This window comes from Dama dama, chromosome 10, assembly GCF_033118175.1.
Source record: "Dama dama isolate Ldn47 chromosome 10, ASM3311817v1, whole genome shotgun sequence".
Lineage (NCBI taxonomy): Eukaryota > Metazoa > Chordata > Mammalia > Artiodactyla > Cervidae > Dama > Dama dama.
The window spans coordinates 22331259-22341799 of NC_083690.1; positions in this window are offsets into that span (position 1 = coordinate 22331259).

The window sequence follows — 10541 nt, forward strand, 5'->3', positions numbered from 1 at the left end:
GGATTCCTTACTGCTGAGCCACTAGGGAAGCCCAAGTAATTTGAGTACACAATTCCAAAAATCCTATCCAGTTACTAAAGAAAGGACGTACAACATAATAGATTTTGCCAATCCAGAATCCAGTCCTATGCTCCTTCCCATGGGCAACCACTCAGAATAATTTTCAGTCTGTCATACTGTTAGTCTGTTCTTGACATGGACAGATACACACGTACACACTAGCCTCTGCAGTCATATGGATGTGCTATCCCACATCTTTCTCCTTTTATTTAACAATATATCTTAGAGGTTGTTCCATTTTGGCACATACAGGTGATAAAAATAGCAATTGTTAACATATATGTTGTTTACCATGTACCAAGTACTCTTCTGAGTTCTTTTTTTTTTGGCTCTGCGGGGTCTTAATTGCAGCACGCATGCGGGATCTTCTGTCTTCATTGAAGCATGTGTGGTTTTTAGTTGCGGCATGTGAACTCTCAGTTGTGGCATGTGGGATCTAGTATTTCCCTGACCAGGGATTGACCTGAGGCACCGTGCATTGGAAGCTTGGAGTCTTAGCCACTGGACCATCCAGGAAATCTCCCTCTTTTGAGTTCTTTACCTTTATTGACGCCTTTAATCCTCACAGTATATATGAGATAGGTCCAGTTTTTCTCCCTAAGGAGCAGAGATAAATTGTCCAAATTTCTACATCTACAGTGGTGAATTTAGGCATTCTGACCCTAGAGCTCAGACTTTTAATCATTATGCAGGAATCCTTCCATGTTCTAATACCTTTTGTAAGTGAAAGTAAAAATCGCTCAGCTGTGTCCAGCTCTTTGCGACCCCATGGACTATACAGTCCGTGGAATTCTCCAGGCCAGAATACTAGAGTGGGTAGCCTTTCCCTTCTCCAGGGGATCTTCCTGACCCAGGAATCGAACCAGGGTCTCCTGCATTGCAGGCAGATTCTTTACCAACTGAGCTATCAGGGAAGCCCAGTACCTTTCATTGCCCCAGATGGAATCATTTGGCCAGCCTTTGCTGCACAGAACGCATTTCAGGCAGGCACAGAAAAGAGGGTTGGGACTGGGTATTATTGACCCATCTGGCAGTGTCTGCCACAGGCAGGAAGCCTAGTGCCCCCTCTGAGAAGATGGTCTCCTGGCTCTGGGCCCTGTTGTAGCTACAACTGTGTTCTGACTAGTTAAATGGGAGCTGGTTTCTTGCAAGAATTGTCCTGCTTGCAGCCTTTAAATAGTGTCTTACAGTTCTGTAGCATAAGTTAGCAAGCTATAAAAGAATATACAAACTAGATTAGACAAAAATCTAATTTGAATGCTTTGTTGCAAGTGGCAGAAATCCAGCTTGAACCAATTTAAGCAAAAAAAGGGGTTTCATTGGCTTACACAACAAATTATGGAAAGGACTAGCTTGAGAAGCAATGCAGTGTGAACCCTGGGTGAGTTACTTAATCTCTCTGTGCCTTCACATCATAGGCTGTACAATGGGGATCATAGGATGTAACAGTGGGGATCCATAGAATTGGAATGGATTAACTAAGGTTTTTACTACCTCATTTAATGGATTAACTATAGCATTTACTATATGTAAACAGTAGGGGCAATTCCTGGTACTTAGAAGCACTCTGTAAGTGATAAGCTATCATTGTAGGGACAACCCTATCCAGAGATACAGGGCACTTTGCTTTTGTATCTTTACATTAGTGGATGTATAGACTGCACTGTGGTAACAAAGAAACCATCAAAATACAGAAGACTATTTGAATATGAGAGAGAAGGTAATTTCACTGACCTCACAGCGCAGGGATAGGCAACTGGTCTAGCGGAGGTAGGTGGCTGGGCTCCACAATGTCATCAGGCACCCCGGCTCCAACTCTCTTGTCACATGACCGCATGTAACTGCAGAGGAGGCTGTAAATTTAGTGTCTAGCTGGGCAGCCAAAACTCGGAGGAAAAAGGTTCCGGTAGTAGGAAGGAGAGGGAGAGAGTGGACCTTGAGAGTCAGCACCAGACTCTACAGGCCTGTGTGTTGGTTCCTTTTCTTCTGCTGCACATGGTCTTCCTCCACGCATTAGGGCACGTGGCAGCTGACAGCCCCAGACATGCATCCTCCCAGCTTGGTGGCCCTGAAAGAAAGGTTTCTTTCCTCCAGTTCTAATTTGGACAATTCCAAAGAAAGTTTCTCATTGGGCTTTCGTGAGCCCCCTGTGGCCAAGGGTGTATGGCCCTATAATTAACCCCATCTGGGTCATGACCTCCTCCCACCCACCACCGTCCTCACCATTACAGAGAAACAGCAAAGCATATTTCCACAATAAGGTGCTGGCAAGACAAAACACTAGCTACCATAAATAGTAAGTGCGTTTTTAATTATGGACTGATACTGCTTGAAAGGTGCTGACAGTCGTGTGTGTCCTAGGAAAAGCCAGCTGGATTCTGTCTCCATGGTGGCTCTCACCCCAGGGAAAATCTGTCACCAGACAATTACTTTTTTAACCCCAGAGAAAAAAGTCTCTTTGTCCTCCGAATACTCCCAGAAGAGCGAGCAGGTGGAAGAGTCCTGGGTTGGGACACTTTCCATTTGGCTTAGGGCAGAGAGGGGATTATTGGCTCATTTAGCTGATGAGGCCAAGTCTAGAGCTGCCATCCAGCTGGATCCCAGGACTCAGAACTCACCGGGTCACCAGGGACCTGACTCTCTTCAGCTCTTGACTCTGCTTTCCTTTGAGTTGGCTTCACTCTCCAGCTTCACAATGTGACCCTGCAGCTCCAGTTATTGGTAGAAAGAGCTCTCCTCCTCCAATAAGCCCATGGACCTGACTATCACTGGTCCAGGATGGAAGTGTCCAGCTGCAAGTAACCACTGTGGCCAGGAAGGTGGAATTCACTGATTGGCCGGGCCTGGGGCATGTACCCACAGGGATTGGGAGCTGGTGCCTGGTGGCTGTATTTTACCAGAACAGGAGATGCATGGGTGCTGGGCAGGAAAGATTCTGAGGTGTCTAGTTCAGACCTTTTCCCCTTCTCCGGATTTCTTTCTTGCCCAGCCTTACCTCCTGTCCAATCTCTCATTACTCTTGGTCTTGGGAAGTACCTCCTGAGGGGTATCTGGGCCTGGACTGGGGGCACAGTTGCTTAGCCAAAGTGGAGTGTTCAAGAAAGAGCCGTTTGGAGGACGCTGCTCTGCCTGGAGGGGCTTCCCAGGTGGCTCAGTGGTAAAGAATCCACCTGCCAATGCATGAGATGCGGGTTTGATCTCTGGGTCAGGAAGATCCCCTAGAGGAGGAAATGACAACCCACTCCAGTATTCTTGCCTGGAAAACCCCACGGACAGAGGAGCCTGGCAGGCTACAGTCGATGGGGTTGCAAGAGTAGGACATGACTTAGCGACTGAGCGCATACGCACTTCTGCCAGAAACCGCTTCCCCGTGCACCTTACGAAGGGGCCCTTTTCAGAGTCTAGGTAGAATTCTGGTTACATGCCTGTGCTCTTGTCTGAACCCACACTAGCTGTGAACTCCTGAGGAGTCAGGCGTGAGCCTGTGGTTTTCCAGCACATACTTCATGGGGTGATTACCTGGATTTGAGTCCCCCTACTTCTGGTCCCCACCCCACCCCAGATAAGTCTTATGTTGCAGGATCCTGGGTACAGGGAACAAGGTTGAATGATTGACTTATGAGCCTCCTGTTGGCCAGTTCTGTTTCACATGGCTGCACGGGGCCCTTGTGGTTTGCTGGGGTCTGTGGTGGGTTCTGAGTTAGTCACTTCTACATGAGCCTCACTCAGAGCTGAGACCACAGTTACTTTCCTAGTCACTTCTGCCCATCTGGGTGATAACAGACTTGGAAATGAATCAGACAAACATTGCTCCTATTTCCGCATCCTTGGAAATTTCTCATCTTTAAAGCAGGGATCTTGGTGGCTCGGGAAGCTTTCCCTGGTGTCTGGATCTGGCTGGTGAGCCCACAGGGTGTCCAGAACACGGAGCTCCAGTCCCGTTCTGAGTCGCCCTCAGCCATTTGCCAGGACAGATCGCGTCTAACAAAGCTGGGTGGTTGCTCTGGGTGGTCACATCAAGCTGGCTGGTCTCCTAGTGATAGCTGCTGTAGGGCGGTAAGTCCCCTGTAATGGCAACGGCAATGTTAGAACTGTGTGTTCAGAGGCGTGGTTATTTCAAAACAAGTGTTGGCAAAATGTCCTGCCAGCTTGGACCAGTTCCCATAAGTCCATGATCACGGAAATGCTTCTAGAGCCCCAGTGATGGGCTGTGCTTTGGTGCTTTTGCTGCTCTTTAGGGCTAGGGGCGGGATGGGGGGGTGGTGCCTGACTACACGCTGCAGCCCTCATTTATTCATTTAACAAATACTCACTGAGCTGCAACTGAGTGCCAGGCGCTGGCCTAGTGAAGAATAAGACAGAGCCAGTCCCTGCCTGTAGGGGTCTTACGGCTTAGCTTGGTAAACAGAACAGTTCTCCAGTGCAGGCCTGAGGGGCTCTTCTTGGGGGTCACCACAGTGGTGAAGTGTGGGTGTTGGGGGCAGCAGATTGAATCCCAGCCCTGCTGTTCTCTAGCCATGTGAATTTGGGCAAGTTATCTCACCTTGTGGAAACTCAGATTTCTCATCCTTAAAATGGGGACGATTCATAGGGGTTATTATGATTAAATGCATTCATACATGTGATGCATGTGTAGGGGCTCAGGGTGAGCACTCAGTAAATGGTAGTTATAACTAGTATTATTAGAAATGATACATCTTATAGTATATGGGTGTATCATACTATTATGTATGCATGTAAGCATGCTAAGTCATTTCAGTTGTGTCCGACTCTTTGTGACTCCACGGACTGTAGCCTGCCAGGCTCCTCTGTCCATCGATCTCCAGGCAAGAATACTCGAGTGGGTTGCCGTCCCCTCCTCTGGGGGATAATCTTACTGACCTGGTGATCGAACCCCAGTCTCTTATGTATATCTTACACTATTATTAGGAAGTGAACCCTTTATAGTATAAGGTGCAGCATTCCTATATATTTTTTAAATTTAAAGTGAAATTAAGACCATGTTTCCCTATCATCTTTCCCTTCATCACAAAGAAATCACCCTTCCTTGCTTTGCATCTGTGGGGTGTCAGGCACTTATTAGAAAACTTTTACTCCTCCCAACTGTCAAAAAATGTAGGGATTTTTATAACCCATCATACAGTGTCAAGGAGGCCAATCTTAAGAGAGGTTAGGTAAATTTGCCCAATGTCACATAGCTAATAAATGGCTGAGGTGGAGTCAAAACCAAGTCTTATCTGGCTGCAAAGTCCATGTTTTATGCAGCAAAGCACTTAGCCTGCGGACTATACTCGCTGCTCTATTGGTTAGTCCCTTGCTTTCCTGAAGTTTCTGCTGCATGTTGGCCACACCTGTTCTCATTATGCACTCTGACCTGGATCCTGAAGTGAGAAGAGGTGGCCCAGGACATCCTACTTCCCCAAGGAGACTGAACAGCTTGTTCTGTACCTCCAAGGCCATTGGATATCAGGCAGATGGTTGTGCATACGAAAATCATTCAAGAGACACAGGAATGGAGTTCACTCTCTGACTTTCATCTTAAGTCTGAAGCCCGTGTGGGTTTTCTTGGCCCTTCCATCTTTTCTCTAGCTACGTTCATCTCAGCCTTTCCTTTCTGCTGGTTGGAGTTTCTGGTTTTCTTTGGAAGTAGCAAGAGGCTGAGGAAACAGTATGACCAGAGGAGGGGGACAAGTATGGGAATTCGAGAGGCCCAAGGACTGGAAGGTCCTGTCGAAGACTCTGCGCTCCCTGGGATTAGGTGCGGGTTCTTTTTATTTCAGTAATAATAACAACATTATTCCAAGAGATTCCTCTTAGAATTTCTCCACGAAAACCTTAGGAGACAGGCATGTCTTCTCCTAGATAGAATCCTAGGAGAAGGGCACCGTAACCATCCCTGTTTTATAGACCTGGAAATTGAGGCAGAGAGAGGTTCAGTCACTTACTGAAATCACATGGCATTTGAACCCAGGGTTTCTTCAGACCGTGAGTTTAACCAACATGTCATATTGCTTTTTGGTAGGAGTGAATGAGTGAGCGAGTGAGCAAGTGAACCAAAGGAGTCTGGGATTTGGTTCTTTTTTTAAAATAATTTTATTTATTTATTTTTGGCTGTGCTGTATCTGTTACTGCACGCGGGCTTTTCTCTAGTTGTGAAGAGCAGGGTATCTACTCTTTGTTGCAGTGCTCAGGCTTCTTGTTTCCGTGACTTCTCTTGTTGCAGAGCATGGTCTCCAGGGCACACGTGCTCAGTAGCTGTGGCTCCTGGGCTTTAAGAGCACAGGCTCAGTAGCTTTGGTACACAAGCTTAGTTGCTCCGCTGCATGTGGGATCTTCATGGACCAGGGGTTGAATCCGTGTCTCATGCATTGGCAGGCAGATTCTTTACCACTGAGTCACCAGGGAAGCCCTGGGATTTGGTTCTTGCCAGAACAACAAGGCCCTGAGAGGCAGTGTGCAAACAGGTGTGCTTTGGAGTCAGCAGAACTGAGTTGGAATTCAAGCTTGCTACCTCCTGGCTACATGACCTTAGGCAAGTAACCTGATGTACAAGTGCTCCTTTCCTTATCTTTAAGTGGGAAAAGTAATCCTTTTCTCCTAGGGTCTTCGTGTGGATTAAATGAAATCATCTCTATAAAGCTCTTAGCCCCGTGCCTGGAATATAGTAAGTCCATAAAGGCTCACCGATAGTGTTACTATTACTGATACCATGCAGATAGATTGATTAACATGACACAGTTGCAGCTATATAAATTCGAAACTCCATGTTGATAAGGACTAGAAGGGAGTATGAAAACAGCTGTTAAAGGATGGCTGAAAGAGAATTCAAGTTTCTCCAATGCTTCATAATTTTTTTAATAAGTGTTCCTGAATGAAATAAATAAAACATACATGCAATGGGTGCTCAACCGGCCTTTGAATGTATGAATGAAAAACAGTCTTAACTTTTTAAATTAAAAAAAAATTTTTTTTGACCATGTCCTGAAGCTTGTGGGATCCTAGTTCCCTGACCAGTGACTGAACCTGTGCCCTTGGCAGTGAAGGCTAGGAGTCCCAGTCATTGGACCGCCAGGGAATTCCCTAATTTTTTTTTAATTGGTTGAATCTGTTGCTTAAAAATGTATGATAGTGGATACCCTTGGGGGGGTTATTACTGAAAGGGGGCCTGTGTAGGAAAGAGTGAACACTGCTGGCCTGTGATGATAACCCTGTAAATGCTGAATTTACTACTAGGGGTTTGAGTAAATTTGCAATGAGAAAAAAAGGGAAGTTTTTAAAAAATGGCTTTGTATTTTGTGGCCATTGTATCTGGAGCTACGATAAAATTGATTTAAAATGTTACATGCTTGTAATTTCATAAATGCTAGTGGAGCCATCTCAAACATGCAAAATTTAAATTAAGAAGGTATTGGTGGGGTATAGCTTCCTTGCTTTTCCTATCCATAGGTAGGTAGGAATTTAAATTCTTTGGATTTTAGAACCAGAACAAGTCTCCATACCTGATGAGTTTTGCTAAGATTTGTGTCTGTTGGAACCTCTGGAATGAGGGTGACAACAGAAGAAGAGAGGCACTCTCTGAATAGAAATACACATTTGGATTTTGAAAAAGCAGTTAGTTAAGTTTCTCATTGGTCCTTGTTGAAATCAGATGTCTGACCCTTAGAGGCTGATGATTGTCCAGTCTGATGGGTGTGTTTTTGAGTGGGTCAGTTTGGACTCTGAGACTGACAGAAGGGGTACTGTCTGTCTGGCGTTGCAGCACGCCTTTGCTACTGCTGAAGAAAAGTACCCGGCTTGATTGGAATCCCAAATGCATTGACCCTACTTGCCTGGACCTCACTCTAAGCTGAAACCTGACTCTAGCTGTCAGTGCACTCTTTCCGCTTCCCAAGGAGCAGTGCTGAACTGGAAGCAGACCCAGGCTCCGTGAACAGACCTCAGTCAGACTCTGGGACCACTGGAGATTTAGGGCCCCTCTGTGGAGCTCCAAATGATGCCAGCATACACTGTGGATGCTGGCTGTACCAACTGGGTCACATACAAATGCCCACAGGAAAGAGCCATTCTTTGATGGGACCGTCTAAAATCAAGCTGCTGATCAGCTCTTTTATGTAATGCAGAGACTGATTGCATCCTGACTTGTGATCCCTGCCAAAACTTGCAAGTTGGAGGAGGACACATCACAGGGACTCTGACCGCCAGCCGCCTCCTGCTTTTGACATATCAGATTCTCGGCCTTCCCTGGGGGTGGCTCGATGCTTTTGATTTGTGTGCTCAGCCTCCTGGGTGAGCTGCAACTTACCCCCGCAGGTTGATAGGCTTATTCCTCCTCCTCACTTTCCCCTCTGTACACACACCCTGTAAGGTTAGAGTGACTACTCCAGTGTAGCTGTCTCTGGAAAAGGACTGATCTTTTCTAGGCTGTCTCGGGGGAAAAGGGGTGGAAGGTTATATAAACTCACTATGAAAATTTTTACATTCAGAACTTCATCTATTAGTGTGCTAGGGCTGCAGTAACAAAATAGCACAGACTGGATGGCTTAAAAAATAGAAATGTATTTTCTCACAGTCCTAGAGGCTAGAAGTCTAAGAGCAAGCAGTTGACACGTTTCTCCTAAGGCCTGTGTCCTAGGCCTGCAGCTGGCAGCCTTCTCACTGTATCTTCACATGGTTGCCCCTCTGTCTGAGTGTCTGTATCTTAATCTCTTATAAGAACACCAGTCATATTGGATAGGGCCCACCCATTTTACTTTAATCACCTCTTTGAAGGCCATATCGCCAAATACAGTCACATTCTGTACTAGATGTTAGGACTTCAGCATATAATTTGGGGAAAACACAGTTCAGCCCATAACATATCCTGATCAATTCCTGAATATCTTTCTGGTTAAATTATATTAAAATATTTATATGGAAAATTATTCCCATGTCCCTTACACACAGCCCTTCTGGATGAAAGGCCTGGATGAGAATAAAAGATTATTGAAAAAATGTCAGGTTAGTATTGCTGATCAAAAGCCTGGCACCCAGGGAGCTTTGGGGGGCAGGGAGAGCATTTATGATCTTCATTTCTCAGAACTATTCTGGAAACTTTCCCCTTTTCCTGAAGGAAAGCTCCCAGTGCCATCAGCTAGAAGATTGGCCCTTAGCTGGCATCTGGGTTCTTGAATTTCAGGAGAGTTCTCATCATTCCCTAAATGATAGGAGTTGCTTACTGAACTTAAACTGTGTAAACAGTGTGGTTTATGCTGCATGCCTGCTTTCCTCCCAGGAATGTGGAATTTTGGTGTGTTACAGGCAGAGGGTGCCTATGTGACCAAGCCCCAGAAAAGCCCTGGGCTGGAGTCTCTAATGAGCTTCTCTGGTAGATAATATTTCACACATGTTGTCAAACTCATTGCTGGAGGAATTGTGTCCTGTGTGACTGACTCCACTGGGAGAAGACTCTGGGAAGCTTGTGCCTGGTTTCCTCTGGATTTTGCTCTATGCACCTTTCCCTTGGCTGATTTTACTTCATAACCTTTCACTGTAATAAATCCTAGCCATCTATGAGTAGGACTATATGCTGAGTCCTGTGGGGGGATGGTCTTGGGGCCCCCCAACACAGGGCACAGGGGGGACTTCTGGGGTTGTTGGTCATGTACTCTTTCTCAGTCTGGGTGCTGTTTACATGAGGTGTACTCATTTTGTGAAAATTCACTGAGCTGTCCAATTAACAGATGTATACTTTTTTGGTACATAGATTCAACTTTATAAGAAGATAAAACAATATTACACACCACAGGGGTTAAAAAATAATAATTAAAAAAAACAACTTCCTTTTATTTATAAAGCATTTTAGCCACTCCTTTTTGCCAGGCATTGTGCTGAGGGCTTGGGACATGGGGTAGGAAGGATGTCTTCATTGCCTCTCAGTTTATTGGGAGTTATGTAAAGAGATAACTGTGATATGACCGACTTTTGCTGAGTCCTTGCAAAGACATCATAGGATGCTGGGCTTATAACTTGAGTGATTCTCAGGGTTGCCACTTAAGTATCTATGGAAGCCAGACCAGCAAAGGGACAAAGGAGGGTTAGCAGGGAACGCTGACAAACTGGGAAGGTATGTTAAGCATAGAGTTGCGACAGCTAATAGTTTTTTCTTAAGGAAAAGCCACAGAGCTGAATTTTTATGTGAGCTCTCTTGATTTTTCAGTCCTGTATATGAATCCAAATTTTAAAAAGTGAAAGACCAAACAAAACACCTCTGCAGGCCAAATTTGACCTTGGCTTACCAGTTTGCCAGGTATTCTGCCAACCTGTCATTTTTCCCTCTTATAAAACAATTGAGGGTCCACTATTTTAGGCACTGGGAAATAGAGCAGCTGAGCCAGCCAGACAATTTTCTTGCAGAATGACCCTGACGGGGGTGGTGGGATTCTGGTACTGTGCTTCTCAAACTTCAATATGTGTGGGAATCACTGGGTGGATTCTGAATTGGG